General features: G+C 53.4%; 1 protein-coding gene across 4 annotated transcripts in view; it reads left to right on the forward strand.

Moving 5' to 3' along the window:
• The first annotated feature begins 4,079 nt into the window (after nt 1-4,079).
• NLGN2 (neuroligin 2) overlaps nt 4,080-23,922 on the forward strand; it is a 71,441-nt gene continuing 51,598 nt past the window's right edge. For 3 of the 4 annotated variants that reach the window (XM_028703610.2, XM_077916800.1, XM_028703612.2), the window contains exon 1: nt 4,430-4,541. The gene's annotated coding sequence lies outside the window, so the exon portion shown is untranslated. Of the gene's footprint in view, nt 4,542-23,922 lie in introns of all 4 variants that reach the window. The other variant, XM_028703614.2, reaches the window with a different exon arrangement.

Raw genomic sequence — 23,922 nt, forward strand, 5'->3', positions numbered from 1 at the left:
ACAGAGCCTAGGACTTGCCGATCAGAAGGTCGGCGGTTCGAATCCCCACAACGGGGTGAGCTCCCGTTGCTCGGTCCCTGCTCCTGCCAACCTACCAGTTTGAAAGCACGTCACAGTGCAAGCAGATCAATAGGTCCCGCTCTGGCGGGAAGGTAAACGGTGTTTCCGTGCGCTGCTCTGGTTCTCCAGAAGCGGCTTAGTCCTGCTGACCACATGACCCGGACGCTGTACGCCGGCTCCCGCAGCCAATAAAGCGAGATGAGCACCACAACCCCAGAGTCGGCCACGACTGGACCTAATGGTCAGGGGTCCCTTTACCCTTTACCTTACATTCTTGCATGGCAAGATGGGCAAATGGGTTGAGATACCTATGAGGTCCATAAATGACCATATATTCATCACAAAAAACAGCGACAGCTTGTTGTTGACAAAGGACAGCTGGACATATCAAGGGCCCCATTGCCTTCAGTAGCTCAGGGTCTCATCCAACCTAAATCTGGCCCTGGTTCAGGGGGTTCCAGGAGCTCGAACCTGGTTCAGAAGCAGCTGAGCAGCCCCCCCTGCAGCTGACTTAACAGGGAGGGGGGTCCCCCACATCTGGGCCTGATGCCCCCAGGCAAGACACTGTATTGGACCCTGAGCAGCTCCAAAGAGCCCTCCTGGAAGAGGCCAACAGTCCATCTCACCCAACATCCTGTTCTCGCAGCGGCCCAGCAGGTGCCCATTATGGAGAACCAGTAGGCAGGATTCGAACACAAGACCCAGCTCTCCCCTCCTGCGGTTTCCAGCTGTCCAATCAATAGGCCTCCCCTCCATGAATTTGTCAGACTCCTTTATCTTCCTTTTTCAAAAGCAAATTTTATTTTCGCATTTTGCAAATATTGCAAAGGAGGAGAACAAAGCCTTTACAAAATTCAGTTGACATTTCGCTCAACTTCCCTCCTTTCCTTGGTGACTTAATTTATATCTTCTTATTACTGCATCTCTGATTCGAAACAATTTACTGATTTCCCTTTATCTTCCCATTTAATTATTTCTTACTGCACGTGTTTGTATCAATCCTGTTGATGTTTCAAATTGTTTACAATATATATTCAGATAATCAATAAATTTCCCCCATTTTAAAAGAGCCTCTCTTCTTGGTTTTTTATTCTTCCGGTAAGTCTCGCCATTTCTCCGTACTCCGTCTATTTTAATTGCCGGTCCCCCTTTGTCGGAACGGTTTCTTCTTTCCATCTTTGGGCACAAATCATTCGGACAGCCGTAGCAGCGTATGCCCGACTCCTTTTTCAAGAAGTTCAAGTTGGTGGTTTCCTGTGGGAGGGAGTTCCACAGTTTGCACCTGTCCATCTTATGGTCCTGAATGGGGCAACTGTGCCCCTGAAGGACCAGGTGCGCAGCCTGGGAGTCATTCTGGACTCACCGCTGTCCATGGAGGCACAGGTCAGTTCTGTGTCCAGGGCAGCTGTCTGCCAGCTCCATCTGCTACACAGGATGAGACCCTCCCTGCCTACAGACTGTCTGGCCAGAGTGGTGCATGCTCTGGTTATCTCCTGCTTGGACTACTGCAATGCTCTCTATGTGGGGCTACCTTTGAAGGTGACCCAGAAACTACAACTAATCCAGAATGCGGCAGCTAGACTGGGGACTGGGAGCAGCCGCCGGGACCACATAACACCGGTCTTGAAAGACCCACATTGGCTCCCAGTACGTTTTCGAGCACAATTCAAAGTGTTGGTGTTGACCTTTAAAGCCCTAAACGGCCTCAAAGGCCCAGTAGACCTGAAGGAGCGTCTTCACCCCTATTGTTCTGTCCAGACACTGAGGTCCAGCTCTGAGGGCCTTCTGACGGTTCCCTCATTGCGAGAAGCAAAGCTACAGGGAACCAGACAGAGGGCCTTCTCGGTAGTGGCGCCTGCCCTGTGGAACGCCCTCCCACGAGATGTCAAAGAGATAAACAACTACCTGACATTCAGAAGACATCTGAAGGCAGCCCTGTTCAGGGAAGTTTTTAATGGGTGACATCTTAGTGTATTCTTGGTCCTTGTGGAAGCCGCCCAGAGTGGCTGGGGAAACCCAGCCAGATGGGCGGGGTATAAATAAATAATAGATTTTTTATTATTATTATTATTATTATTATTATTATTATTATTATTATTATTGGATCTGAAGGCTCGGAGACCTCCTCCGAGCCCAGGCGAGACCTTTGCAGGGCATCGGGGCTGCGGAACTCCCTGCCACTGGGAATTCTCCAGAGCCCAAGCACTGCTTATTCGGGTCGGCTCTGAGCACCCAAGGCTAAGCAGGCACATTTGCCAGCAATGCGTTCCCCTTGGCATTTGACTCCTCTGCTTCGCCGGGTGGTGGGCCGCAAAGCCCACCCAGTCCAGCCTAGCGGCGTCGTGTGCTGCAAGCTTGAACCAAATCTGCCAGTGCCAGGATGACGCTGCCTTTCCGCTCGTCTCGTGCCGGGTTTTTGGTCAATTGAATCCTGTCGATAACAATTCTCACGGGCCCAGAGATCGCCCTTAGCCAATCCATCAGCATGCTTCAAATCACATTTTTTTCTTTCTTCTTGGACTGGTGCGGGGCGGAGTTTGGGGCAGGATAGAACCCAGGAGTCCTGGCTCCCCACTCTCTTACCTGCCTGCCCCCCTGTGAGCAGACACTCCCTTTTGTTGTGACATCGACACCCCTCCATTATCTCCTTTCCTTTTTGCTATCGCCCTCGTTCTTTCGTTTCACATTGCTGTCCGTGGGAATTTTCTGCTTTGACTTCACCCATCCGATATCCATCTATTTATCTCCCTCTTTTGGTCGCCTGCCAGGCGGTTGGACACAGGTCCTTCTCCTTCTTCCCGCTGTCATTTCTTCCGTAATCCGGGTTCAAACTGATTCAGACTTGGAGGGCACCACCTTGGGGGGTCTGATCAAGCCCCTTTCCCCCTGCCCTTCCTTCCACTCTGCAGCTCTTCCTCTTCTCCCATATCCTATCCATCCACCCACCTGGGAATTCATGTCTCTTCCAATTTCCTGCCTCGAGAGGCCCTTGCAGGGCCTGTGGAACTCCATGCCACTGGGGATTTTCCAGAGCCCAAGCACTGCTTATTTGGGTTGCATGCTCAAGGCTGAACAGACACCTTAGCTTTGATTTCTCTCTGCTGTTTTGTCTTCCTTCTCTCTCTCTCGTTCCCTGCTTCTTTCTTCCAACTCCACCTTCCTGTCTTCCATTCCCAGCTGGGCTCTTTCTCCTATTCCAGTCTTCCGTTTCTCAAGAGCTCCTTCTCTTTACTTGCTGCCCCTTTCACTCCCTTCCTCCCTCCCTTCCTTCCTTCCTTCCTCCCTTCCTTCTAGTTCTCTCCCTCTCACCCTTTCAACGGGGCCTTTCCTTCTCCATCCTTTCCTCCTGGCCTTCTTTCATCCTCTCTCTCTTCTCCCCAACTCTCCCTCCCTCTTTCCCAGGCCCCCCTCGCGCTCTTCTTCCTTGGCCCTGTCTTCCCACCCCCCTCCTTCCTTTGCACCCACACTTTCCCATCTACCCCAAACCCCCTTCGCTTTCCTTCCCCTTCTCCCCCTGATCTTCTCTGTTTTGCGCACCCAAAATCTTTCTCCCTTTGCTTCTCCCCAAAACTCCCTTCCTCGCTTTTTCCGAGTCCTCTTTTCTTGCTTTCTTCTTCCTCAATCCGTTCTTCTCTTCCCTCCCTTCTCCTCCTTTGCGCCCCTTTCCCTTTCTTCTCTTCCTTGCCCCTCTCCCTTCCCTGTCCTGCAGCCCCCTCCTCTCCTCCCTCCTTTCTTCCTATCCTTCTCTTCTTCCCCAGTTCCTCCTTCTTCCTCGGCTTCTACCCTCTCCCCCCATCTCCCCTCCCCCCATCTCCTCCGCCTCGCCACCCCCTCCCCCCTCGCGCTCCTCCCTCTCCCCCCCTCCTCCGGGCCGGGGTCCGCCTGCATCAGTTGGGAGGGAGGGGCTCCATCTCTCCTTTCCCTCCCTCCCTCTCTCCCTCTCTCTCGGCTCCCGCCTCCCTGACGCGGCCGCTGATGCGGGCTCGGTGGGCGAGGCGAGCGGGCCAGGCAGCGGGGCCGGCGGGCGGGCGGGCGCCGAGAGCGGCCAAGCGGCGGCGGCGGCGGGCGAGCACCGGCCACCTCCCCTCCTAAGCCGGGGCGCCGCCGGGCACAGAGGCGTCGGGGGGGGCGCCCTCTGGAACCTCCCACCGGCCACCCATCCCGCCCGGCTCCGGCCTCTCCACCCTCGGAGGCAACAGCAGCAGCGGACGATCCCCCAACCCAACCCACCTCTCCACCCGTGCGCCCCGGCAGCACCCCACTTCCACCACCCGCTCTTCCCCCCCCCCCATGGCCTTCGGCTGAGAGGCAGCCGCTCTCCCCCTCCTCCCTCCCTCCCTTCTCCCCCCAACCCCCCCTCCCAGGATGCGGGCAGCGCTGGGCAACGGACGAGACCCCCCGACGGCGGCCCCGGCACCCCGAGAAGCGCGCAGGCGGCGGCGCCGGCGGCCCCAACCCTGCTCCTCCTGCTGCTGAGGCCGGTAAGGAGCCGCGACCCCGCTGGGGGTTTTTTGGGGGGGGGAGAGACAGACCACCCACGACGGGCTGGGGTGGGGGGCGCAGAGCCACGCGGGCCCCGCCAGCACCTCCATCTTCATCCCGCATCTCCATCTTCCCCGCGCGCCTCCATCCCTCCGTTCGCCCGCTCCATCTCTCCATCACCCCCCCCCCCTCCAAAAGAAGAAGACTCCATTCCTCACCCCTCCACTTCTATAATCCCTTCTTCCTCACTGGCACCTGCTTCTCTCCCCCCCCCCATCTCCCCCCCCCCCACAACAGCAACCCAATTTGAATGGACGCACTCAGGGACGTAGGCCCCGGCACACGCGCGCTCCCCCTGCCTCTCCTCTCCCCCCTCCAACCTCCCTGCCACCCCAGAGCGGGGCCCCCCACATGGAAAATGCCCCCCTCTCCCATTCCTCACCCCCACCCCCGTTTTCCAGAGGAATTAGAGCAAAATGCTGGCGTCGCCCCCCCAGCGCAGCCGGCTTAGAAAACAAATAGATGCGATTCCCCTGCATCCTTCGTGTTAGCGCTGCCTCTCATCCTTCTGCAAAGGAGGAGCCGGGCCGGTAAAGCCTTTATTCCTTTATTCCTTCCTTCCTTCCTTCCTTCCTCCTGCTCTGCCTGTCGCCCTGGCTGCTGCTCCCGTCTTCCTTTGCTTACTTATCCATCCATCCATCTTGTTCCGCCTGACACCTGGTCTGTCATTTCTCTCTCTGCGTGTCCCCCCCCCCAACAATTCCCCCATTCCCTGCTCTCTTTCTCTCTCACACATTCACCCCTTTCCTCTCTCTCTCTCTCCTTCATTGCTCCATCCCCCCCATCTAACCCTGCTCTGCAACAGGGGAGCGTTTTGGACCAGCCTTTGGCGGGGGGGGGGGTCTCTCCCACCCACCTGCCTGCAGCTCAGTCAAGGCCCAACACGGTGGGGGGGGGTGAGACCTTTCAGGGCTGGATGCGGCAACCGAGGAGATCCTGGCAGACCCCTGGACCGACCCCACAAGCAGTCCTTGCAGGGGGCTGAGACCCCCCTGCCAGTGTGGGTCAGAGGTGTTTTTCCTTTGGGGTGGGGGAGCCTTTGGAGAAGATCTCCCCAGAGGTATGGCGGGGTGGTCGCTGTGAGAACCAGGAGGATGTGGAGAGAAGGAAGGCAGTGAGGAGAGAGAGAGAGGGAGTGAGGAAAACGGTTGTGTGGAGGAATAATCCCCAGGCCTGAAATGTATGGAAGCTCAGGTTGAGGAGAAGCCACCTGCCCTTTGGGGAATGATTGAGGACCATCCATCAGAGCAGGGGAAAGAGGGGGTTTGGAGGGCACAGAATTTGGGGGGGGGGCAGGCCCAGGATTTGGGGCGGAGGATGGAGGGGAGAGAGGGCTGGTTTCGGAGGCCGCTGAGCCTCAGCTAAGCCTCCCTCTCCTGGGACTAGCTAGAGCGAAGACTTGTAGGGTTGTAGCATCCCTGTCCATTGTCAGCTATTGCTGCTGGAGATCTGTTTCTTTCTACCTGTCCGCTGTGATGCAGAGCAAAAGTGTTGTGTTGTGGTGTGTTGTGTGTGTGTGTGTGTGTGTGTGGATCTGGGGGTGCAACACGGCTGGGGGAACCCGGTAGCGCTAAGGCGCCCGCTTTTCAAGCCAGGGCTCCTTGTCTCCATCCCTGATGGCGAGGGTGCGGGGTCGCCGTTGCTGCTGCCTGCCCGAGTAGGCAACACTGAAGCAGGTGGGCCACCGACTCCAAAAACGAGGGGACCAGTGTTTGGCCTGGGAGGGGGCGGGGGGGCGGGGCAAGGAGTCCCCTTGGGAAAACTCTTTGAAAAAAGTAAAGAGGAAGGGGGAAATGGGTTTGAGAGTGAATTCTGGCCCCATTTCTCTCAAACTCACCTCCACTCCATTTCCTACTTTCTCGCCCTCCCCCCAGCAAGGCCTATGCCTCAGTGAAGCCTTCCTAAATTTGGTGATCCCTCCGGACAAAGCTGGACTCTCCCCCCCCTCGCTATCGAGGGTTCAGGGAACAAGTTCCTACATGTGGGTGGATAACAGCCATATATCAAAAGGGATTCCTCTTTGCTGCTGGTTTGGGGAGTGCCTCAGATCCCCCCCGTTTTTATTTCCCCAGTCTTCTGGTCCTCATTACACACATGGCAAGACATTTCTGAATCTTCGGATTAGTCAAGCACCTCCAACTGTTTTGGGACTACAACTCCCATCATCCCTAGCTAACAGGACCAGTGGTCAGGGATGATGGGAATTGTAGTCCCAAAAACAGCTGGAGGGCGGGACGTGTTTGGGGATGCCTGGATTCGATAGTGTTGCTAGGACGCCTCCGGATATTTCTCTCCCAGGTGCGGTCCTGGGGTAGCAATGGGTTTTGGGGACTACAATTCCCATCGTCCACGACCCTTGGCTGTGGATCATGGGAGTCGGAGTCCAACGCATCCAGAGAGTGGCCACACAGGTGCCATGTCCCTGTCCTAGATTCTCCTTCGGGGCTGGTGTGTGTGTGAGAGAGAGAGATTGTGTAGAATTGACATGTGTGTTGGTGACATTAAAGTTCAGTGCGTGGGGTCAGGCTAGATGACCCCTCGGACCCCTTCCAGCTCCGCCGTTCTTAAGTTTATTATATGTTTGATGCACAAGCTGGCGCGGCTTCAGATCCCTGAGCGGGACAAGAGGAAGTTTCACTCGCAACGTTGCACCAAGAGGGGAGAAAACAAAAACTGAACGGGGAGTTGATTTGCCAATTGGGGGGCGCCATTTGTGTGCTAACCCAGCCACCCAGCCCCCAAATCTGGGGGTGGAAGGAAGCAGTACAACAGAGTGGGCACTTTGGAGTAGGGGAAATGACCAGGATTCGGTAAATTTGCGGAGGACAAACGTATTCGTTTGATACTGGCTGCGACCGCTAAAGAGAACCTCCTTTCGCAGGGGCAGTCTACCTTAGAATATCGGGTCGGTGGGGATAAATAGCAGGGAAGTTGGAGCTGTTGACACAAGTGGACCAGGCGGGCCTGATCCTGCGGGGCATGTCTAATGTCCTGACTTGTTTCTTGCATTTATATCATGCCTTTTCCCCTCTGAGGAGCTCAGGGTGGCCTGCGCGTGGTTCTCACACTCCTCATTTAATCGCCAGGTAGGTTGGGTTGAGAGGTAGTGGCTCGCTTTGTGGCTGAGCTTTGAACCCGGGTCTCTCCCAGGCCTGGCACTCTAACCACTATGCCGCACTGTCAGAAGGACTGTTTCTGAGCATCCTGACCTGCCATTTCCCATCGGGCCTCCTTTCATTAACCATGAGCCCGAGCAAAGGTCCTGCAATGCGGAGGGTTGGGCTAGATGACCGCTGGGATCCCTGCCAGCTATATGTGAGACCTTCAGCCTAGAAATGGACTCTGCAAAACAGGGCCGCGGTCAGCTCAGGAGAGAGCCAAGCCAGGACCGTCTGCGGAAGACACCCAATCCGTCGGTGGAAATGACCGCAGCAAGTTGTCCCAATGGCCGTCGCCTTGGACCATCCGTTCTCCAACCTGGTGCCCCCGTGCACCTGCTGAGAACTACAATTCCCATCGGTTCTGATGTCGTACAGCCATGCTGACTAAGGCTGACGGGAGTCGTAGCTGGAGGAGCTTGAGGGTTTGGATGACGTGAGGGTTTGTCAAGGGCTTTTGAGCCTCCCTGTTCAGGGGCAGTCTAACCCTCCGTCTATAACCCCACCCTCCTCCCTGACTCTGTCCAGTCCTCTTTCGAAGCCCTCCAACTTGGCAGCCATCAGTACCCCTTAGAACCATAGAATTGTACAGTTGGGAGGGGCACCCAAAGGTCATCCAGCCCAACCCCAAGCAATCGCAACCGTAGGACCCCTGGCAGGCGGCTTAAAAAACCTTCAGAGAAGGAGAGACCACCGCCTTCCATTCCGCTGTCACCGCCAGGAAGTCCTTCCTGATGTTGAGTCGGAATCTCCTTCCTTGTGGCAGCGAGTTCCGCTGGCTAACTGCGAAAACTTCAGGAGAGGCTTGTGGCCCGGCCAGGCCAGCATCCTGTCCTCCCAGAGGCCAACCATAGGCCCCAGTGGGAAACCTCGAAAGCAGGACACGGGATAGCTCAGGCAATTGAGCGTGAGACTCTCGACCTCAAGGTTGTGGGTTCGAGAGCCGCGTTGGGCAAAAATATTCCTGCATTGCAGCGGGTTGGGCTAGATGACCCCCCGGGGTCCCTTCCGACTCTAAGATTGTACAGCAAGTCTCCCTACCTGGCATCATGGCCTTCGACAGCTTCAAGAATTTGCCTAATCCGCTTGCAGAGCAGTCCAAGTTGGTCTGACCCAACAGAGTTTCCCTTAAGTGTGTGTGTGTGTGTGTGTGTGTGTGTGTGTGTGTGTGTGGGCAGGCGGGTGTGTGGTCTGTGGTTAGAGGTGCCTGTCTAGGATCTGGGAGAGATCAGGGTTCAAATCCCCCGCTCTGCCATGCTGACCTCTCGACCCGTCCCGCCTCACAGGGTTGTTGTGGGGTTTAAATGAGGGGCAGGGAGAACCATGAAGGCGCCTTGAGAGGTGGGATAGAAATGGGAAGGTGTGCGTCAAAACACCTCACCTGAGATGATGGGCTTGGAGGAGGAGTCCTAAGGCCAGGGCAGAGGGGAGGGCCTGCCCTCCCTCCCTCCCATTTCATATTCCTTCCCTTCTTTTCCTTCCTTCCTTCCTTCCTTCCTTCCCTCTTTCCCTCCCTCCCTTCCTTCTCTCTTCATATTCCTTCCCTTCTTTTCCTTCCTTCCTTCCTTCCTTCCTTCCTTCCTTCCTTCCTTCCTTCCTTCCTTCCTTCCCTCCCTCTTATTTCATATTCCTTCCCTTCTTTTCCTTCCTTCCTTCCTTCCTTCCTTCCTTCCTTCCTTCCTTCCTTCCTTCCTTCCTTCCTTCCCTCCCTCTTTCCCTCCCTCCCTTTCTTTCTTCCTTCCTACCTTCTTTCCCTCCCTCCCTCCCTCTTATTTCATCTTCCTTCCTTCCTTCCTTCCTTCCTTCCTTCCTTCCTTCCTTCCTTCCTTCGTTCCTTCCTTCCTCCCTTCCTCCCTTCCTCCCTTCTCTCTTCATTTTCCTTCTCTTCTTTTCCTTCCTTCCCTCTTATTTCATATTCCTTCCCTTCTTTTCCTTCCCTCCTTCCTTCTTCCTTCCCTCTTTCCCTCCCTCCCTCTTATTTCATATTCCTTCCTTCCTTCCCTTCTTTTCCTTCCTTCCTTCCTTCCTTCCTTCCTTCCTTCCTTCCTTCCTTCCTACCTTCTTTCCCTCCCTCCCTCTTATTTCATCTTCCTTCCTTCCTTCCTTCCTTCCTTCCTCCCTCCCTCCCTCCCTCCCTCCCTCCCTCCCTCCCTGCTTCTCCTTCTCTTCCCCAGGACTCCTTCAGTTGTGGGGCCGTGTGGGGCAGAGGTGATGGATTTGACTAAGGACATAAGGAGGAGAAACCTCAGTTGTGCCCCCATGGCTGGGCTCTCCTTCTGCAGTTGGAGGCAGCGATTATGCTTCTGAAGACCAGTTGCAGGATGGGCGAGGGGTCTTGGGTTCAAGTCCTGCTTGCGGGTTTCTTATTATGGGCTCCTGGCTGGCCACTGTGAGGACGGGGCGCTGGATTGGATGGGATCCTGGCCTGATCCACCAAGACTGTTTTGATGTTCTTCGGTTGCTGGATTTGGGGGCGCAACTGGACTGCAGCCTGACAAATCTGTGCCAGCGAATCGAGAAGTGTTGCCCTAAATGCATGTTTGGGCGGAAGGTCTGAGCATGGGAGTCAGGCTGTCTAACTCAATACTGCTTGCACGGGCTGGCAGCAGCAGCGGCTCTCTGGGATTCCGGGCACGTTTGTCTCCCAGCCCTGCCTGGAGACGTCACTTGGGATCGAACCTTCTGCAAGCCAAGCAGGTGTCCTGCCATGGAGTTGTGGCCTTTCCGCTAAGATTCTAGTCCTCATTGTTGCGAGCCAAGGCCTGGTGTGCAGGTTTCAGGCAGCAGGCCTCACCCAGTCTTGCCCAGAGATGCCCCTGGGGGTGAAACCTTCTACATGCCAAGCAAGTGCTCTAGCTCTAAGCTACGTTCTTTCTGCTGGATAGACTGGAGATTACGGGTAAGGGGTGTTTGTGTGTGTGTGTATTTGCCTGTGGAGTCCAGGACCAAGAGAGAGATTTGGGGTTGTTTTCTTGAGGAGGAGCTTGTGGTCTAACCCGGCCTACCCCAAATTGGACCTCTCCTGATGTTAGTATGAAGAATTTGTGAATATACTTACAGATATTCTGTCACATGTACATAGAATTGTAGAGTTGGAAGGGACCCCGCGGATCATCTAGTCCAACCGCTGCAACGCAGGAGTCTTTGGCCCAACGTGGGATTCGAACCCACAACCCTGAGATTAGGAGTGCCATGCTCTCCCAACAGAGCCATCCTTCAGGAAAACATTACTAGATGTAATAGTACTATTGCTAACGATGTCACTGTTTTGGACAGCGACTGGGCACCTCGAGGGCACCAGGTTGGGCAGGGCTGTCCTGGCCCAGCAGGGGGAATTGGGAGCCCGGACTCCTGGGTTCTGGCGGGTCAGCGCAGAGCATGTTGGGTCCGAGAGACAGGACCCCACTTAGCTGAAACGCTCGTGGAGTTGGACAGAAGGTGGCAAAGAAGTCTCTGGGTAGGCTGAGGTGCCCACGATGCCAGATTCTTGGGGAAGACAGCAGGCTTGCCGCGAACCCATCGTGTTGGGGGATCCCCCAAAGGCCATCTAGCCTGACCCCCTGCAAGGCAGGAATCCCAGCTCAGGAATCCCTGCCAGGCGGGTTTCCCCAAGGAAGGAGAGTCCACTACATTTTGAGTTGAATTAATTCATTTTATAAATGAAATGATTTTAGAATGTTGTACTATTTTATGGTTGTTAGCCGCCCTGAGCCCGGCTTCGGCTGGGGAGGGCGGGATATAAATAACTACTACTTCTTCTTCTTCTTCTTCTTCTTCTTCTTCTTCTTATTATTATTATTATTATTATTATTATTATTATTATTATTATTATTTTGAGGGAGCCCATCCCCGAATGGAAAGTTCTTCCTAACGGTCAGTCGCAATCTCCTTTATTAACGCCTAAGATAATAGGTCTGGGGGGGGGGCAGCCCCTCTGCCCGAGCAGCCCTTCCAGGCGGCTTGCCGAGAGAGGAAGGCCCTCTGCGCTTTCTCAGAGGCCCTCTTGCTCATTTTCGCGGATGCCTTGTTTCCTTTAGATAATCTGGTTTTCCTGGCAGGCATAGAAAGCTCATGACAGGTAGATGGATATTTGCGGGGTTTTCGGGGCACAGAAAAAGCCTTTCCCCCCCCGGCTCCAAATCCAGGCTCCCCCCCCCCCCGCGTGTGGTGGGGGTCCCACGCTGCCCACCGCAGGGATTTCAGGCAGGGATGAGTAAGCGGGGAGAACGGCGGCGGCTCTGGAAACCCGGTTGCCACGGATACCCGGAGTGACTGCCGCCACGGCAACGGGCCCATGCCTTTACGCCGGGAGATTGTGGGGTTGTGGAGTGGGGGGGGGGGGGGAGAGAAAAAAAGGAGGGTGGTGGTGCAGGGAAGGAAGGAATCTCCCCTGAGCTGCCTCCCCCCTTCTTGCGCTCCTCTGCGTCGCCATCCCTCTCCTTGCGCGGCCGCCACGGGGCTACAGCATCGCTGCCTTAGCAACACCTGGGGGACCAGCGATGGGAGAGACCCGTAGGTGGGCAGTGGGGGAGGCGAGAGGGGTGCCCCGGTGCCAGATGGAGACGTGGGCAAGATCCAGGCCTCGGTTTCCATCAACGCAGGGCGGCTGGCTGTGCGCCTCCTCCGTGCAAAACGCTCCGCGCGCGTTCCTCTCCCCTACGCGTAATAATAACCCTTTCCTCCTCTTGCGCGCGTGTCTCTCCCTCTCTCCCCCCCCCCGCAGTGTGCTTTGCAGCATGTGGGGGGGGTCTTGGGGGGAGGGGCTGGCAGGCAGCAAGCGGCTCCTTCCGTGGATTTACGGCCGGCCGATCCCCGAAAGGAGGAGGGGAGGGGGGAAAGAGGAAATAAAAGATCCAGCAAAACTGCCCTAAAGGGACATCCATTATTAATAAAAAAGATTGTTCCTCTCCGTGACCGCAGGAAGGAGGGAATGGGGAAGGCATAGAGGAGGAGGAGAGGAGAGGAGGAGGGAAAGGAGGCCGGCGCTCGCTTCCCTCCTCCTGCTGCAGGATTTCGGCAGAATATTTGACACACTCGCTCTCTCCATATTTATCTCCTCGCCCGCTTTCCCTGTTCGCCATCAGCTGAGCTGCTGGCCCTTCCACACTTCCCAGAGTGGAATTCCCTCCTGCCCCTTTTAAAATGCGAATTTGCCCCCCAGCCCAGGACAATTGCATGCACCCCTTTTCTCCCTTCCTTTGTCCACAAGCGCCAGGCTCCAGGTGGGATGCCCAGCCGATGGCTTGTCTTCCTGGCACCCTCAACAGCACCCAGCCTGGATGCCCCGGCCACCGTCTCTCTCTGCCCCCTTGCCAAGTTGCAAGCCACCTCAGAGGCCTCCTCCTCTTTTGCTTCGTGTTCACACGTCTAAAACAGAGAGGGATGCTGTTAACAACGGGCGGGAAGGTGAGGATCGGAACTGTAAAATGGGTGCGCAGAACGAGCGCAGGTGCGCAGCGGTTAAAATGTAAAGGATATCAGCGTTGTCCGGCTGGCGAGTTTAGGTCCAGATTCGCCGGGCTTTGCCGGGAATACGTCTCTTCCTTGTTTGGGGGCGGTTAGAGCTTACCCGCTCCCCTCAGTTAATTCCCACAACGACCCTGAGAAGTAGGCCAGGAGGCTGTAAGAGTCCTCGTCGGACACTAACGACTACATCGCGCTGGTGGGGCAGCTCTGTAAATTAAGTAGGTAATAAACATGAAGAGAGCAAAATGTCACTTAGAGAAACATTTCCCTTCAATCTTGACTTTTATTCCAGATGGTTTTATTTGACGTGTGTTGTAAACCACTTTGAGGCTGTTTCTGTCAAATACAGAGCAGCCCAAAAAACCCCGGAATAACAAAACAATAGATTCCGTTGCAAAACAAACGGTGCCTAGACAGTCTGTTGGGGTGACCACAGCCTAGTTTTAAGGCGCCATTTGGCGATTAGCTTATATATCTGAGTTTCTAACCCCGCCAGGAATCTTTTCCCCAGCGCGGGGCTTGAACCCGCAACCCGGAGATGAAGAGCTCTCCGAGTTGTCCGGGCCTAAATCAGTTCCTGGATGTCGGATCTCCCTCTTTCCGAAAGTCGGCCGGCAAAATTGGGGTGTCGGGGTAGAGGAGGCAGTTGCCCCTATCAGCCCCCTCCCTGCCAGTTGGCCCCCTAGCCGAGGGGACAAGGCCGAGCCTGGTTTGGGGCCTGGGAGACAAGTGTCTACCCCACCCGCTTGCCTCTGGCCCTCTGCCCAGCCGGGAGATGGTGGCTTTCTTGTCCTGGCCGCCGTCCAGCGCAGCTTTTTCTATTGAGGATCTCGTTTCCGGCCCTGTGCCCCCTCCTCCCTTCACCCTTGCCAGCTGCACCGAGACACAGCCAGGCGCCACAGTGAATCCCCCTCCCCATCCAGCCCAGGAGCTGGGGGGGATACATATTTTTTGGGCAGAAGGCATGTCCGAGCAGAGGCCAGGTACCCGACCCATCCTAGAGGACCCGGGTTCTCCCATATACAGGAACAGCTTTCTCTCTCTTCCTCCCCGCCTGCCAGAACGGATCTAGAATAACATTGGCTCCAGATCACACGCAAACCTGTTTTCCAGTAAATAGTGGACGCTCCATCCAAGCAGCCTTGGCCGACCAAGCGCCCTTTGGATCTTCTGCGCTACAACTCCCATCGACAACTCCCTCCCCCCAGCCAGCACATCAGTTTGGGCAAGGGAGGGAGTGGTGCTGATGGAAGTTGTGGTCCAAAAGTGGCGCTGGACGTCGCGGTGATGGGAAGTCCAGCCTGTTGCCTGGGTCTTGATTCAGGACGGATCTCAGGCGGGGAGAGAGAAATGAAAGTCCTTCTACATGCAGCAGAGAGTTAAACTGCGGAACTCCCTGCCCACTGACCTAGGTGGCTTTGAAAGTAAAGGTAAAGGGACCCCTGACCATTAGGTCCAGTCGTGGCCGACTCTGGGGTTGTGGCGCTCATCTCGCTTTACTGGCCGAGGGAGCCGGCGTCCAGCTTCCAGGTCATGTGGCCAGCATGACTAAGGCGCTTCTGGCGAACCAGAGCAGCGCATGGAAATGCTGTTTACCTTCCTGCCGGAGTGCTACCTATTTATCCACTTGCACTTTGACATGCTTTCAAACTGCTAGGTGGGCAGGAGCAGGGACCGAGCAACGGGAGCTCACCCCGTCACGGGGATTCGAACCACCGACCTTCTGATCGGCAAGTCCTAGGCTCTGTGGCTGGGCAAATTCACAGAGGAGAAGAGGGTTATTGATGGCTACTAGCCAAAGTGTTGGTGTTGACCTTTAAAGCCCTAAACTGCCTCAAAGGTCCAGTATACCTGAAGGAGTGTCTCCACCCCCATCGTTCTACCCGGATGCTGAGGTCCAGCTCTGAGGGCCTTCCCTCATTCCGAGAAGCAAAGCTACAGGGAACCAGGCAGAGGGCCTTCTCGGTGGTGGCGCCCTCCCTGTGGAACGCCCTCAGATGTCAAAGAGAAGAACAACCACCAGACTTTTAGAAGACACCTGAAGGCAGCCCTGTTCAGGGAAGTTGTTCCTGTCTTTTTGTTGGAAGCCGCCCAGAGTGGCTGGGGAGACCCAGCCAGATGGGTGGGGTACAAATTATTATAGCCAGGACGTCTGTGCTCTGCCTCTGCCGTTCGAGGCATTTGGACTGTTCCCTTGAACCCAGAACACCCGCAGCAGCCTTTCTCTGAACCTGCTGCAATGGAGTAGACCCCTTATGTTAATTGCTAATGAAAGGATCTCTGTTGGGAAATGGTGGGTGAAAGACGCACGAAAACAGCCTTCTGTCAAAAGAGGCTCAGTGTGGTCGGACGAGGGAGAGACCCGGGTTCAAATCCCCCCTCCCACTTGGCCATGAAATTTACTGGGTGGCCTTGCGGGGCCGGTCGCTGCCTCTTTCAGCCTACCCTACCTCGCAAGGTTGTTGTTCCTGGGAGAAAAAGTTGGGCCACCAATGCAATCTTAGCAGGTCAAGAAAATGTTTTGGACTACAATTCCCATCAGTCTCAAGGAGTTGGAATGCGGGAGGGGAACTCAACTTCATTTGCATTTAAAGGCAAACCCGATCCAATTCTGATTTCCGGGAACGAGAGGTGGAACTGAAACCCGGCCACCCTTCACTAATTTGACGCCGTCCGGTTTTTGCAGTGTATGTTTCCTTCATCCAAAGTTGATTCCTATATATTAGGGTAAAGCAATGGCACAAATGGGACGCAGGTGGCGCTGTGGGTAAAAGCCTCAGCACCTAGGACTTGCCGATTGAAAGGTCGGCGGTTCGAATCCCCGCGGCGGGGTGCGCTCCTTTCGCTCGGTCCCAGCGCCTGCCAACCTAGCAGTTCGAAAGCACCCCCGGGTGCAAGTAGATAAATAGGGACCGCTTACTAGCGGGAAGGTAAACGGCGTTTCCGTGTGCAGCTCTGGCTCGCCAGAGCAAGCGATGTCACGCTGGCCACGTGACCTGGAAGTGTCTCCGGACAGCGCTGGCCCCCGGCCTCTTGAGTGAGATGGGCACACAACCCTAGAGTCTGTCAAGACTGGCCCGTACGGGCAGGGGTACCTTTACCTTTACCTTTTAATGGCACAAATGCATGCATCGGTGAAAAGGACCTACAGTATGCCTTTGCAAAAATGTGTATATTGGGCAAAATATACACATGACCACGTGTGCAAGTTAGGAGAAATTTGCGCTTAAATGTTGGCGGGTTACCATGGTGCCTTAAAAAAATATAAATGCAATTGGATGTGGAGTTTAAGACTGGATAAATGAAAATCATCCCTGGTTGGACGAAGGACAGCAGGTTGACCAAGAATGTCTTATTTTTTAAAAAAAAATATTTTTATTCGCTTTTACATATACAAATTTATAACAAATACAAGCACAACTTCATGTAAAGAGATACCTCTGAATCTTTGGACTTCCCTCTATCCCTTCAATGGCTCCTTCTGTCAACATTTACACCTGCGTATCAACCCATTATCCACATTTTTTATCCATCTGAGTTATCCATAGTCTTTGTTACCTTGCAAGTGAGTTTAAAATCCCACCAGTTTTTTCATCTGCTTCCAATGATCTCCTAAGTAAATTATAAATTTTCCCCATTCCTTTTTAAAGTTGTTGTCCACTTGGTTCCTGAGTTTTCCGGTTAATTTTGCCATTTCAGCATAGTCCATCAACTTGGTTTGCCATTCTTCCCTGGTCGAGACTGTTTCGTCTTTCCATCTCAACAAAGAATGTCTTAGATACTGTGTGTGGGTGTCCCTACAATTCTCCCTCTTTCTAAATATGTATCTGTTCATTTGTCTGATGAATATGGGACGTGGGTGGCGCTGTGGGTTAAACCACAGAGCCTAGACCATGGGTAGGCAAACTAAGGCCCAGGGGCCGGATCTGGCCCAATTGCCTTCTCAATCCGGCCCGCGGACGGTCCGGGAATCAGTGTGTTTTACGTGAGTAGAATGTGTCATTTTATTTAAAATGCATCTCTGGGTTATTTGTGGGGCATAGGAATTCATTCATATTTTTTTCAAAATATAGTCCGGCCCCTCACAAGGTCTGAGGGACACCGGACCGGCCCCCCAGCTGAAAAACTTTGCTGACTCTTGGTTTAGACCCTTGTATGAAGGTAAAGGGACCCCTGACCATTAGGTCCAGTCGTGGCCGACTCTGGGGTTGCGGCGCTCATTTCGCTTTACTGGCTGAGGGAGCCGGCGTACAGCTTCCGGGTCATGTGGCCAGCAGGACTAAGCCGCTTCTGGCGAACCAGAGCAGCTCACGGAAACGCTGTTTACCTTCCCGCCGGAGCGGTACCTATTTATCTACTTGCACTTTGACGTGCTTTCGAACTGCTAGGTTGGCAGGAGCAGGGACCGAGCAACGGGAGCTCACCCCGTCGTGGGGATTCGAAACGCCAACCTTCTGATCGGCAAGTCCTAGGCTCTGTGGTTTAACCCACAGCGCCACCTGCGTCCCTAGACCCTTGTATACCCCTCCCCATTTGTGACATGCTAGTGATGTAATGATGATGTATCAGTGATGCCTCTTCAAGTGTATTCTGGGGAAAAGAGGGAAGTTTTAACAGAGATCACCCCCTGCTCGGGGTTCTTACTCCTGTAGGGACCTGTTGTGCAACAATAAAGATTGTGATCTACTGACCGCTCTTTGGCTCCAAATAAGTCATACCTCGCGTTACAGCCGCTTCAGGTTGCGTTTTTTCGGGTTATGGACCCGCCGAAACCCGGAAGTACCCATGGTCTAAACCACAGAGCCTAGGGCTTGCAGATCGGAGGGTCGGCGGTTCGAATCCCCGTGACGGGGTGAGCTCCCGTTGCTCGGTCCCTGCTCCTGCCAACCTAGCAGTTCGAAAGCACGTCAAAATGCAAGTAGATAAATAGGTACCGTTCCGGCGAGAAGGTAAACGGCGTTTCCGTTCGCTGCTCTGGTTTCTCCAGAAACGGCTTAGTCATTCTGGCCACATGACCCGGAAGCTGTACGCCGGCTCCCTCGGCCACTAAAGTGAGATGAGCGCCGCAACCCCAGAGTCGTCCGCGACTGGACTTAACGGTCAGGGGTCCCTTTACCTTTACCTTTACCTTTACAAGGGTTGCGCAAGTTCAACATTTTGTCCCTTTATCAGAAACCTTTCCCAACACCTCTTAAGTCCCCATCACCCAAAGAACAATCAAACTCTTGACATCTCTTTGCCCTCAGGACTTGTCTGGAGATGGGCTTTCAGAACACCTGACTTGCTCAACTGCCTCTGGGGATGTCTAATGTTGCCCCCCTGGTCATTCCCTGGGTGGGGGGCCGTGAATTCCCTCTCACACTTGGGGAATTATGGTGGGATGCCCTGTTCCTGTTTCTTGGTTCATGGAGGGAGGTGGAGCCCAAATTCACCTTTCTTTCAGGGTTAAAATGGTCTCAGATTGAGGCGAGTCGGTTAAAGTATGGATTTTCTACGAATTTATAACCCTAGATTTCTTCCCTGTGCTGTCAAGTCGAAAAGATACGTTCAGGCATAATATTTGCAACATGTAACAACTATAAAGATGCGTTTTCCCCCTTGTCATTTCCGTAACAAAAAGAATGGGGGAAATTCTTAATTTATTTAGGAGACCACCATGAGCAGATGAAAAGATTAGCAGGGTTTTAACCTCACTTGTCATGTAACAAGTACTATGGATAATATGGATAGATTCAAAATATAGATTATGAAATAATATGCGGTTGAAAACGTTGTCAATAGGACGCATGGAGGGGATGAAGTCTCAAGATTCAGAAAAATCCTCTGTATGTATATGTATTTGGTTTTGTGTTATATATTTCATCTTTTTTAAAAAATAAATTTATATTTGAAAAATCAAATAGGATCTCCTATTTAATAATGGGCAGCTTCTAACATACATAAAAACATAATAAAACGTTAAAGGTTAAAAAGCTTCCCCATACAAGGCTGTCTTCAGATGTTTTCTAAATGCTGTATAGTTAACAGTGAGGGGGGCGGAAGTATTTGATCCCCTGCTAAATTTGCCCGTTCGCCCTCTGATGAAGAAATGACCAGCCCATAATTTTAATGGCAGGTTTATCGTAGGTGTGAGAGACAGAATAACAACAGGAAAAACCCACAGAAACCCAGAAGACAAAAGTCAGAAATTGGTGTGCATTATAATGAGCAAAATAAGTATTTGATCCCCTGTCAACCAGCCAGATGTCAGGCTACTTGGTATCCCTCTCACTGTATCTCCTTGGCTCGGGGGTCCCATAACCCCATACCCTCTCCGCTGAGAATAGGAACATCCTGATCGCCGAAGAATGGATGCTTTTGAATTCTGGTGCTGGAGGAGACTCTTGAGAGTCCCATGGACTGCAAGAAGATCCAACCTCTCCATCCTGAAGGAAATCAGCCCTGAGTGCTCACTGGAAGGACAGATCCTGAAGCTGAGGCTCCAGGACTTTGGCCACCTCATGAGAAGAGAAGACTCCCTGGAAAAGACCCTGATGCTGGGAAAGATGGAGGGCACAAGGAGAAGAGGACGACAGAGGACGAGATGGTGGGACAGTGTTCTCGAAGCTACCAGCATGAGTCTGACCAAACTGCGGGAGGCAGTGGAAGACAGGGGAGCCTGGCATGCTCTGGTCCAGGGGGTCACAAAGAGGCGGACACCACTAAACGACTAAACAACAACAACAAGGAACAGGGGGAGGTTCCGGGATCAGTTCAGAAAATGGGACGGCTTCTGTCAATCTGGGACTGTCCCTGGAAAATTGGGATACTTGAAGGGTCTGCCAGGCTCCGAGTCTTCCTCCCTTGGGGGTTCCCTGGCTGGTGCCTCCTACCATTCAATGGCATCCAGGCAGTCCATGGCAAGACTTCGAACTGTGGAACTCCCTGCCACAAGAGTCAGTGTTGACCGCGAACCTGGATGGCTTTAAAAGAGGGCAGGACAAATTCATGGAGGAGGAGAGGGCTATGGATGGCTCCACCCCCATCGTTCTGCCCGGACACTGAGGTCCAGCTCCGAGGGCCTTTTGGCGGTTCCCTCCCTGCGAGGAGAAGTGAGGTTTCAGGGAACCAGGCAGAGGGCCTTCTCGGTGGTGGCACCCTCCCTGTGGAACGCCCTCCCACCAGATGTCAAAGAGAACAACAACTACCTGACTTTTAGAAGACATCTGAAGGCAGCCCTGTTCAGGGAAGCTTTTAATGTTTGATGTGCTTTTAATGTTCTGTTGAAAGCTTCCCAGAGGGGCTAGGGAAACCCAACCAGATGGGCAGGGTAGAAATAATAAATTATTATATATTATTATTATTATTATTATTATTATTATTATTATTATTATTATTATTACTCCTAGCCACAATAGCTCTGCCCTGCCTCCAAGGTTGGAGGCAGCAATGCTTCTGAATTCACTCCTGGAAACCGCAGGAGGGGAGAGCGGGCCTTGTGTTCGAATCTTGCTTGCGAGTTTCCCATCATGGGCATCTGGTTGAGAATAGGATGCTGGCCATTGGCCTGATCTGCCAGGGCTCTTTTGCACCTATAGCCACCTTTTGCACCTGGCTATAGGGACGTGGGTGGTGCTGTGGGTTAAACCACAGAGCCTAGGACTTGCCAATCAGAAGGTCGGTGGTTCGAATCCCCGCGACGGGGTGAGCTCCCGTTGCTCGGTCCCTGCTCCTGCCAACCTAGCAGTTCGAAAGCATGTCAAAGTGCAAGTAGATAAATAGGTACCGCTCCGGCAGGAAGGTAAACGGCGTTTCCGTGCGCTGCTCTGGTTCGCCAGAAGCGGCTTAGTCATGCTGGCCACATGACCTGGAAGCTGTACGCCGGCTCCCTCGGCCAGTAAAGCGAGATGAGCACCACAACCCCAGAGTCGGCCACGACTGGACCTAATGGTCAGGGGTCCCTTTAGCTTTACCTTTATTGGCCACCTGCGACCAGGTGAAGATGCCCGGGCGCCCATCCTTGGATCTGGACTGTTTCTACACTCATACCCCCGTCCTGTAGAATTCCATCAGCTATATTTTCTCTGCACAATTGGAATGAATTTCCGGAACCAAAACGCTTTTTCCGCGAAGCCTGAGAAGGTGCCCTCACCCTTCAGAAAAAGAGGCAGGGACGGGCCGATATATACCGTATTTTTCCGTGTATAAGACAATGTTTTCCCCCCTCTAAAAATGAATGTCAAAAATTAGAGGCCGGATAGATATACACGGATAGTGTCGAGGGTGGACTGGCAATTGGCTGTTGCCCCCCAAAATAGTAAAGGTAAAGAGACCCCTGACCATTAGGTCCATTCGTGGCCAACTCTGGGGTTGCGGCGCTCATCTCGCTTTACTGGCCGAGGGAGCCAGCGTACAGCTTCCGGGTCATGTGGCCAGCAGGACTAAGCCGCTTCTGGCGAACCAGAGCAGCGCACGGAAACGCCGTTTACCTTCCCGCCGGAGCAGTACCTATTTATCTACTTGCACTTTGACATGCTTTCGAACTGCTAGGTTGGCAGGAGCAGGGACTGAGCAACGGGAGCTCACCCCGTCATTGCGGGGATTTGAACCACCAACCTTCTGATCGGCAAGTCCTAGGCTCTGTGGTTTAAATCACAGCACCACCTGTGTCCCTGCCCCCCAAAATAGGGGGTGTCTTAAAGGCGGAAAAATACGGTATGTGGGCTGTACCTGGATCAAGAGACTTTTCTTCACGTTCTGAAAGCTCCTAACCTAGCTCAACGTTGTCGTCTGAGGTAGCCATAATAATAATAATAATGATAATAATAACAATAACAATAATAATAATAATAATAATAATAATAATAATAATAATAATAATAATAATAAATTTATTTGTACCCCCCCCCATCTGGCTGGGTTTCCCAGCCACCCCAGAAGCGAGAATCAATCACAGCCAGTCCATCTTTTGAAAAAATAAGACTTTACAGCAGCCTGGCCCCCAAAATGGCGACTGGTTTTAGTAGCCATTTGGCGCCTAGATTATACATATGAGTTTCTAACACTGGTTTTGAGGTTCCTGTGTATTGTGGTGGGCCTGTCCTTTAGCAGTTCCCCTCCTGCTTAAAAAGTCGTGTCCGGAGATCAGAAGTGGGAACCTTCGTTTCGACTTCACGTGCTACGGTGTCCCGTGGGGTCCATTCTCTTCTCATGAGGTAGCCAAAGTCTTGGAGCCTCATCTTCACGATCTGTCCTTCCAGTGAGCGCTCAGGGCTGATTTCCTTCAGAATGGAGAGGTTGGATCTTCTTGCAGTCCATGGGACTCTCCAGAGTCTCCTCCAGCACCAGAATTCAAAAGCATCCATTCTTCGGCCATCAGCCTTCTTGATGGTCCAGCTCTCACTTCCATACATCACTACTGGGAAAACCAGAGCTTTAACTATACGTACCTTTGTTGGTACGTATAGATGGGACGTACGTAGATGGGACGCGGGTGGCGCTGTGGGTAAAACCTCAGCGCCTAGGACTTGCCGATCGTATGGTCGGCGGTTCGAATCCCCGCGGCGGGGTGCACTCCCGTTGCTCGGTCCCAGCGCCTGCCAACCTAGCAGTTTGAAAGCACCCCCGGGTGCAAGTAGATAAATAGGGACCGCTTACTAGCGGGAAGGTAAACGGCGTTTCCGTGTGCGGCTCTGGCTCGCCAGAGTAGCTTTGTCACGCTGGCCACGTGACCCGGAAGTGTCTGCGGACAGCGCTGGCTCCCGGCCTATAGAGTGAGATGAGCGCACAACCCTAGAGTCTGTCAAGACTGGCCCGTACGGGCAGGGGTACCTTTACCTTTACTTTACCTTTGTTGGCAAGGTGATGTCTCTGCTACCCTGTGAGGTAGACTAGGCTAAGAACAACAACAACAACAACAACAACAAATTTATTTATACTCCGCCCTCCCCAGCCAGAGCTGGGCTCAGGGCGGCTAACACCAGTAAAATTACAGAAAAAACATAATAGGAAAAAAACCCACCAATTTAAAATACAGGTTAAAATGCAATTTAAAATGCAGCCTCGTTTTAAAAGCAGCCCATAGTTCAAGACCATAAGGGGAGGGAAACATAAGGGTCAGACCGAGTCCAAACCAAAGGCCAGGCGGAACAGCTCTGTCTTGCAGGCCCTGCGGAAAGATGTCAAGTCCCGCAGGGCCCTGGTCTCTTGGGACAGAGTGTTGCACCAAGTCGGGGCCAGTACTGAAAAGGCCCTGGCCCTAGTTGAGATCAATCTAACCACCTTGGGACTTCCAAGGTGTTGTCATTTGTGGACCTCTCTGTGGGGCATACCAGGAGAGGCAGTCCTGTAGGTACGTGGGTCCTAGGCCACATCGAAGTAGGAGCACTTCAACCCTGGTGTGCCCCATGCCCCAGTCCAGTGCTCTAACCACTATGCCACACTGCCTCTCATAAAGCACTGGAGGCTTTCTCACAGGAAGGGAGCTGGTTGGACCAAGGTGCCTCTGGCAAAGCCGAGGTGGTCAGAGTAATTGGCGGCTCTAAAAGGCGAATAATAATAATTAGCATTTATATAGTGCTTTTGAAACGCAGAAAGGTTGGTATTGTTCTAATTTGCCCGATTATTCCTCATAATCATGCTGGTTGTGCGGTGGGGATGAAGTGTCTCGCTGTGTTTTTTCGCAGGTAGGTGGAATATTTTGAATCCACCGATGATG

Source organism: Podarcis muralis, chromosome 13, assembly GCF_964188315.1.
Source record: "Podarcis muralis chromosome 13, rPodMur119.hap1.1, whole genome shotgun sequence".
Lineage (NCBI taxonomy): Eukaryota > Metazoa > Chordata > Lepidosauria > Squamata > Lacertidae > Podarcis > Podarcis muralis.